The sequence below is a fragment of the Athene cunicularia genome (assembly GCF_003259725.1).
Source record: "Athene cunicularia isolate RWA chromosome 9 unlocalized genomic scaffold, athCun1 chr9_part1, whole genome shotgun sequence".
In the NCBI taxonomy this organism is placed as follows: domain Eukaryota; kingdom Metazoa; phylum Chordata; class Aves; order Strigiformes; family Strigidae; genus Athene; species Athene cunicularia.
In genome coordinates, this window is record NW_020799110.1 from 13,410,992 (window position 1) to 13,419,322 (window position 8,331).

Below are 8,331 nucleotides of genomic sequence, written 5' to 3' on the forward strand. Positions count from 1 at the left end.
ATGGTTGCAGCAGACATTTATCTGAAAAGGAATAAAGCTAGCCTGAGGGGACCGGGCAGGCAGTTCTCACCTGCATTCTTCATAGCAGTCCTCTGTCTGACTTTTGTGCTCTGAAGGAAGGGAATAGGCACTGAAGTAGGGAAGTGCAACATGTGGCCTCTGCTCCCAAACCCTTCTCCCCACCTGAAGAGAGAAGGCATAGTGCTTGGACCAGCAGAGCCGTCACTGCTTCTTTAAAAATGTCTTGCAACTCTCACCAAAGCAGTGGATCTCTACAGGGAAATGCTGGTCCCTTGAGGGTGTTTTATTTCCATCAGTTGGAACCCTCTGGTGACTACTTCAAAATCATCCTGTTTCTTTTTAAATAAAGAAAATTCCAGGAAAAAGGACAGGAAACCAGCTGTTCTGCAGCTACTAGAAAGTGACTGCACTTGTGTTGTTTGTTTGTTGGGTTTTTTTCCATTTTGGGGAGCAAAAAAATCTATACCAGGAGGAATTAGAAGAAAATTACAAGTTACATTTAGTGATGGTGATACTGGCCGTTTTAAAATAAGAGACAAGAGTCAAAACAAACACCTAGCAGAGCAACTTGGGAAGGTCTGGGGGAGGAGGTAAGAGGAGAAGGAGTCAGTCCTAGAGCAGGGACTGAAGACTTGGAACAGTAAGATGTATCTCTCTAGCTATATTATTCGTTTATCACTTGCATGGTAGGACTCAGACAGGCCACTCGAAGCCAGTATGTTTTTAAGCTAGTCTGGGACCAAAGCAGGGCTAAGATAACCCTGTTATTCGCTAGAAAGTCTCATGCTGATGTCCGGAGCTCCTGCCCACCTGTACAAGTCATATAATATCTGTAGGGTTCCTGCAGGCCTGTTCGATCACAGATGCACCCTGGGTCTCCCTGCAGCCATTGGCACGGTCTGTCCCTGAAACCCTCCTGCTGCTGAAACAAGTCTAAAGATGTGTTTGTGGATCATGGGGTGCCAGAGCTGAAAAAAGGGGTAGCCAGTGGGGAGAGCGAAGGGCTAAAGCAGTGGGGCAATGAGGACAGGGGCAAATAATATGGCAACACTCCTCAAATCCCACTGCTGGCATCTTCAACCCTGCGCCCCAGGCTAACTCCCCACACCTCTTGAGATTCAGGGAGCAGCAGGACCAGGTGAACTGTGAACATCCCTAGGGAGAAACAACAAATATCTCACAGCCAGAAGCAGCAGTATGTCAGGACAGGATGTGAAGATTAATCAAGTAATGTCAGAAACTGGAATGTTTTAAATAAAGTCAGTTGTTTATGGCTAAATTAAGAGCCTCTCATTAATTTTCTAGTCTGGGACAATGCCAGAGTATGAAAACTTAATGGTTTCCTCTAAAAATATCCTATCCAAAAAACAATTAAGCGGCTATTAGTAGGTATAGAGAACAATAAATAATTAAGGCTGTTGATTTTAATGCTTCAGATTTGACAGCTGGAAATGGAGTGTTTGCAAGCTGAGTGAACTGATATCTTTAAAAGAAAAGACACATATCCCCTGTGCAGATTAATTCTAGGATATTTGCATATTTTGCTTTGAAAAGTAATCTGAACAGAGCCAAATATGACACTCGTTTTAAAACCTTCTGAGGAAAACGGTAGAGCAGACAGTGGCTGCTGCTGCTGCTACCTTTCACAAATACCAGTACCCCCCAGCACTTTGCAGACCACATGCCCACAAATCTCTGGGGAGATAATGAAGCAGCACTATGCAGCAGTGAAATGAGCAGATGTCTACAGTGCTGAGGGATTACATGAAGTTTAGATAAGGCGTCAAGAATAACTTCACTCAATGTCTTGCAGACTGTAATTTTAGGCAGGTACAGCATAATTACTGGACAAACGTTGCAAACTAAAAAATGTCTATTATCATTCTTTAATTTAAAAATGCAATTACTGTAGCAATTCTTATGAACCTTTCATGCTGATATTCTATTTTACTAACAGTAAAGTTTTAATGACATAAAATTTTAAGTGAAGTAAATTTTCAGGTTACAAATACTACTAAACTGAAATTAAAACTTCCATGAGGGTGATTGTCATCCTCTTTCCTGAAGACACAGAAACCAAATTGTGGGCAGTTCTGTCTAGTTGCTACAAAGCAGCACGTCAGAGTTTCATGGATTGCAAAACCTCATGGCTACCTGTTTGCAAGCCAACCATAAACCACATACCAAGAAATAAAGTATTTTAGTAGATGCAATGAATAGAATTGAAGAGTAAATACATATGAAACAATCAAGATCAGAACACAAATAGTTTTTTGAAAAGGAAAAGTAGCAAAAGCCACACTATAAACTAATTATTGCAAGTTATTTTTTTCAGTTCATGAAAGATTAACGTGGCTGGAATTTGTCCAAGACATGATGGATTTATTTGTTTATTAGAAGACTTGCAACGGTGATTACGTCTTTGTCACTGGAGTAAGTTGGTCCTCTTAAGTAACTGCTGCTTTATCAAACTTACTCTTCAGTATTTAAAATGGTCTAACAATAATGCAAAAAATGTAGTAGGCAAGTGATGCATTGCATCCAGAAAGTTAGAAGGCTAAAACCCCTTTCCTTGCCAAAAGTGCCAGTAAGCCTTTATTGACTGCTAATCCAAAAGAAGCTATGATCTCATTTTCCCATTTACTTCCTTACTCAAAGAGTCCACCTGATATTTAGAGAACCACATGTGAGGTTATGAGAAATGAGCAATGTATGTAAATCTGCTCTGATAAGGAAATATTCTTGGCAAAGCCCTATGTTGTTGCATCTCAAATGATCCAAAATTGAGCCAATTCATTCTGGGAGAAAAATCCTCATAAGTAGATGGTTTTTTTTTCCTTTGTGTTTGAGGAAAAGAAAATACAAAAGTTCACCTTCCGAGTTTTTGTGACCTTCCAACCCACCATGAATGGACATAGGTTTCAATTCTGTCAAAAAGGATATCCTACATCTGGGAGGAAAAGGTTAACAGGATTGACTGACCTGTCCTGATTTTTCTAGTAATTCTCAGGGAAAACTGGCATCTACGAAGCCACTACACTGAGGTATTCCAGCTGCAGAAGCCTCTCTATCCAGCACCAGGAGTATCAAAGCCCAATCCTTGCCTGGACTCTAGGGTCCAAACGCTTGCATGTCTTTCCACTGAAAAGGAAGGTGTAATATCTATTTAGTTCAGACCTCTAAGTTTAAATATCTAAATTTAAGTCAAAGGGTTCACAATCTAGCAGTAGGTGTGTTCCAAACCAGAAACAAGGAATGAAATGTTGCCCTTCTTTTTCTGGAAAACTTCAATAAGAGAAAAATAATTGAGTATAAAAGCTGCCAAAATGATTTTGAAATGATGCAATTTCAAATCTGTTGAGCAATTCCTTTCTGAAAGACTGAGTAGGTCAGAATTACAGATGTGGGAATATCTTCTCTCATTAAAGTCCTCCCTATTCTTCAGGACCCTGCGTACGCACAATTATATATTCAATTTGCAATTGAATTTAATTTACATGCTTAATGATCCAGAAACACAAGAACACAGTTATAGGCGAATAGAAAGTTTGGTGACATTCATGAAATAGACTGGTTAATCAATCACATGCCTAGATTATAAGGAAAGGGAAAGGAAATCAAGATAGGCAATGAGTGTTGATTCAGAAGCAAAGACCACTCTGAGAGTAGATAATCACCCAAGAGGATAAGACAGCATCCAAGTAATGTCTAAAAAGCAATGTCAGATTCAAACCTTGTATCTGCTGCAGGTTTTCAGCATAACAATGACTCTAAACCCTGCTGTGCCTCAGTTGCCCAATTTGAAATGGAAATAATTATATTTTTTGTTTATCACACTTGTTTCAAGTCTTAGTTCAAGAGCCTTATTATTTGGTTGGTGTCTTCGAACCATAATGCAAATATTCAAATAACTTCATACAAAGCCTGGCACATATCTGTTTTCTAGCTAATTTTGCAATGTTGCAAGAAGTTAGAAGTTTAGCAGCAAGTCTTGTAGAAACACTTAATACATCGCATGAGCCGTGAGTCTGGAAGAATCTGGACTATAAAGGAAGACACTAAGTAGGTTGCTCCAATCGAGCAACAGGGAGTGAGGAGTCATAGCAACATCTTCTAAATGAGGTCTGCAGCAAGGACACATCCACGGAGCAGATCAGCACACGCATGGTAGGTAACCCAAGCTGATTTTTATTTGCTTATCAATTTTCCAGAAAAAAAACCCAAACATAAGCAAGGAAGAAGAATTTTAGCTGGAGATCTGAGTTTTTTACTAGATGGCTATTGATGGTGTATGAGAATATAGTATTGCTGGCCATGGCAAGAGTAATTTTTCTTTAATTCCCCACTTGAGTAAGGGAGAATTTAAGCTTTTGTTTATTTTGTAGCCTTCAAAATTGGGGAGAGACGTTTTTAAAAGGGAGTTCTAAAGGTTAAAAAGGCAGGAAAATATTAAAATGAACTGTTTGCTGTTGTGACAGTTTCATAATTTTTTAACCCAACTTCATGCGCACTAAAACATACATTTGAGATAGTTTGGGATTAACAACATTTGCAAGAGCTGGAGTAAATCTTTGTAGTAGAAGAGTTCAGTTCAGTCCCAGTCCAGCAATCTGTGGACTGTTAGTGGCTTCATCAGGACCATCAACTCACCCAAGAAACCTTGCTCAGACTCTGATCAGAAGCTGAGGATGATCCTTTAGGAGTGATCTCTGAAGGACAATACCAAGGAACTGGAAGAGGAAAGTAAGAGGGGCTCACACTTTATTGCTGCTTTCATGTGCTAAATCTGACTTTCTTCTCACTTATTGATTTTAGAAAGTGATGTCCTGATATAATCCAGGCTAAGTGAGAAGAATAAAAAAGGATTTCTTACAGCTATGGAACTTCTATGCTGTAATTTTAGGAATGCTATAAGTGTTTGATCTGCAGCATAAAGTTACTCTTTTACTGCACCCATCATCAGAGTTTCTTGTGCAGATGAATTGCTTTTGAATAATAAGGGAGGGGGGAAGACAACAGTAAGGAACCAGACACCAAACAGTTCTGTTGAAAACAAGTTGCAAGATTTATTCCAGTAACTCTGGGTACTAATAGGTACAAGGCTAGAAACAATGTAAGAAGGTGACTTGGTCTGAAGAAATATTTTCCTACTGCTTTTGACAGCAGCACCCGTGTGTGCTTACACTGTGCCTACCCCACTTGTACCTACTTGTACTCTTAGTTCATTGGTGGTTTACTCCAGCTGGATCTCCACGATGCACGAGTAGAAACAAGCTTGGGTTCATCTTCCCTTTCATCCACTCTTGCATTTCCCCTGAAGTGCCTTTGCTATGCACAGCATTTTTATGAAAGGCCATCGGGGCTGGGCAGCATGGGAACAGGACAAGAGGACATGGGAGCATGCTTGAGCTCACCAAGGTCTCTGAGATACTCTTAGAGGGTGAATATTTTGGGTGAAGCATATTCAGGCAGGATAGTGATCAGGACAATCATGCTGCCTTTAGTGACAAAGTATAGGTTGAGACAGTGTCTTCCACCCATGTTCACATTTCCCTACTTGCGAGCTAGACATATGGCTCCAAACCTGACTCAGAATGCTGGGCCATCACAGAAACTTCAGAGGATGTTAGTGGAGTTCAGGCTCAAGTGACCGCTGGGTCACAAGGTACCATAACAACTGCCAGGGTGGCAGCATTATCAAAAAAACTAAGAAGGTTTTAAGAAGACTCTCCCAAAACAAGAAAGGTTCAGAAATGGTCTGTGTGGGCAAACACGGGCTATACCTTTCAGAGAGACTCTGAGCAGCTTGGTTGTGTCTGCACTCCTACTGAGAAATTGATATACAGTAAATAAAGTGTGTGAGTAACCTGTATGTTCATTGTCAGATCTCTTTTGCATGGAAATACTTCAAATTTATAAGAGCTCTCTGGTCACTGGGCATCACTCACCTCATCTAGAGAAAACAGACTGACATGTCTGAATGCAGTTCCTGGTGAGGTACTGAAAGGTTAAACAGTTCAACAAGAGACTGGGTTGAGACAGAAAATTGTGAGATCCCATCCTCAACCTAGAAATCAGACTGAAAGAAGAAATGTACTTGGCAAGATGTAATTGAGTCCACCCAGTGAACAGCTTCATAAAGCAGCCGGTCAACTCACTTGAAAGTGACAGCTACATTTACCTCATTTAAAATAAAGTTTTGGGGTTGAGGCACATTGTTGGTCATTACATCTACAAGAACAAGCACAAATAACATGCAAGTTTCTTTTCTCCAAACCTCAAACCATTTGCTGCTCTAGGTTGTTTGTAATGAGGTTGCTTAACTTCCCCTTTATTGTAATGTTTTATTCTCCCCTTTTTTTTTTTTTTTTTATATCCTCTCGTTCCAGGGGAGCAAGAACGTAAAGGGAACCAAAGGGAGAGATTTCAACAGGATCACATCTGTTAGGGGGAGAAACATTACTGGAATATTGTCTTGTCGTTTGCTAGATGGTGTTAATGAAAACATTATGCAATTTGCTGTGGGATAAGAGAGGCTCGTTGCAGATGCAAACAGATGTTTCAGTGCCAAAGTAAAAATGCTGGGAATAATTTTAGCTGTAATTAACGTAGTGCACATTATACCAAGTTTGTACCTTTAAGAGTGTCTTGAAGCATTAACCTTGAATTGTGTGATTGCTTTATGATAGGTGGAGCGTTGTGGAAATTTACTCTAGGAAGGTGAAGACACTGCACGTTGCTTGTCTTCGGATGGGCTTCTGTAACTATTCAGTGCAATTGCTCCTTTTTAGCCATGGCCCCACTGCATGTTTGAAAACCAGTTTCCCTCCCTCCCTTTCCAGCTCATGACCACTTCGTATCTTTCTGCAGTAATGCTATTGCTGAGGAGAGATTCCTTCCCGTCCACCTGGTGATCAGCTCCTGCCCTCAAGCCTTGGGATTGATTTGATAGCCTTTATCATTTCCATCCTGCCTAGCAGTAGTGGCTGTTTTCTAGGATATCTCGTGTATCATCAGGGATGAGTAATGCCATTTATAGGTTTGTGCTGAGAATGAAGACATTAAGAAATGAGTCCTCCGCAACAAATCACTCTTCCCTCAGAGCATGGTGGTCACTGTGCTGTGTCTGAGCCCCATGGTGTGAGTATGGCTGTCCTCCTATGTCAAGAGTGCACCAGCCTCATTAATGTCAGCAAGAGATGCCTGCATTAATAATCCCAAAGGATGTACTCACTGTGCCAAAGCAAAAGGGATGTTCTTTTGTGCTAGGAAGCAGCAGCCGTGTGAGTTATTGTCGCAGCGGGTATATCCTTGTCAGCCTTAATGGTAATTTATGTTCCCGGGTCAGGTGTTTACAGGAAGTCAGCAGTGTCAGTGGGCGATGAATCAGCAGAAGATGCATTTTGGAAAGTAACCTCTGGAGTAGGTCTGGAAACTAGCCTCCCTCAGGCTGTAATGCCTCCCGATGGACTCAGAACGATGGTCTGACATCCACTAGTGAGGATGGGATAAAACTGTCTCTCTAGTTTGCAAGTCCAGGGCTGGGAGATTTCTGCTTGGCCCAGGTCCATGGAAACCCATGCTGATGGGAGTGCCAACAGCAACTGTTCTGCTGATCAAGGATGCCAATTAAAGTCAGACACCAGATTAAAAAGAGCAGGCTTATTTTACTGTTAATAATTAAAGGATATAACCAAGTAATACAGAAAATATGCAATAAAGAAAATACAGATCAGTACACTTAATTATTACTATATACAGTTAATTATAGAAAAATAAGAATAAGCAAGGTAATGCACTTCATCACTACATGATGGAGAGAGTAGTGATTAAGAAAGATCCATCACCACTTGCATATGTTACCAACATCCAGATCCGCAGTCACTGGGGAGCCCCGGTTGCAGCGAGGACTTGGAGTCCCTTTCCCTGAAAGTGGGAAGTCCTACGCGGTGTGTCCATCCGTAGGTGAGGCTTCCAAAGTCGCAGCAAGTGGGTCCAGCCTTACATACCAAAAATCAGCAAGCCAGAATAACTTGCACCTTTGCTTTGAGCAGAAACATCTGGTTTCATCCTGCTGTTGGATTCCACCCAAAGCCTGGCCAGGGCTCGGGGGGGGAGAGCCAAGGGAGTTTCTAACAAGGGCAAACACTTGGGTTCTCAGCCTTGAACAAGGGAAGTTGGATCCATGTTCTCACAGCATTTCATCCTCACTACTGACTACATTTTGTCTAAGTTACATCTTTCACTAGCGAGCATACATATTTCATTAATGATCAGATACTAATAATTAACGTTAATGGCAATACAGAT

The 8,331-nt window shown here is 41.0% G+C and overlaps 1 long non-coding RNA gene across 1 annotated transcript; it reads right to left on the reverse strand.

The window, feature by feature from the left end:
• Window positions 1–274: 274 nt before the first annotated feature.
• Window positions 275–8,073, reverse strand: LOC113483581. Its single transcript, XR_003399052.1, has 3 exons — window positions 7,821–8,073; window positions 4,661–4,666; window positions 275–285 (listed from the first exon to the last, which is right to left on the reverse strand). It is a non-coding gene; the product is annotated as an uncharacterized LOC113483581 (long non-coding RNA).
• Between the last annotated feature and the right edge of the window lie 258 nt (window positions 8,074–8,331).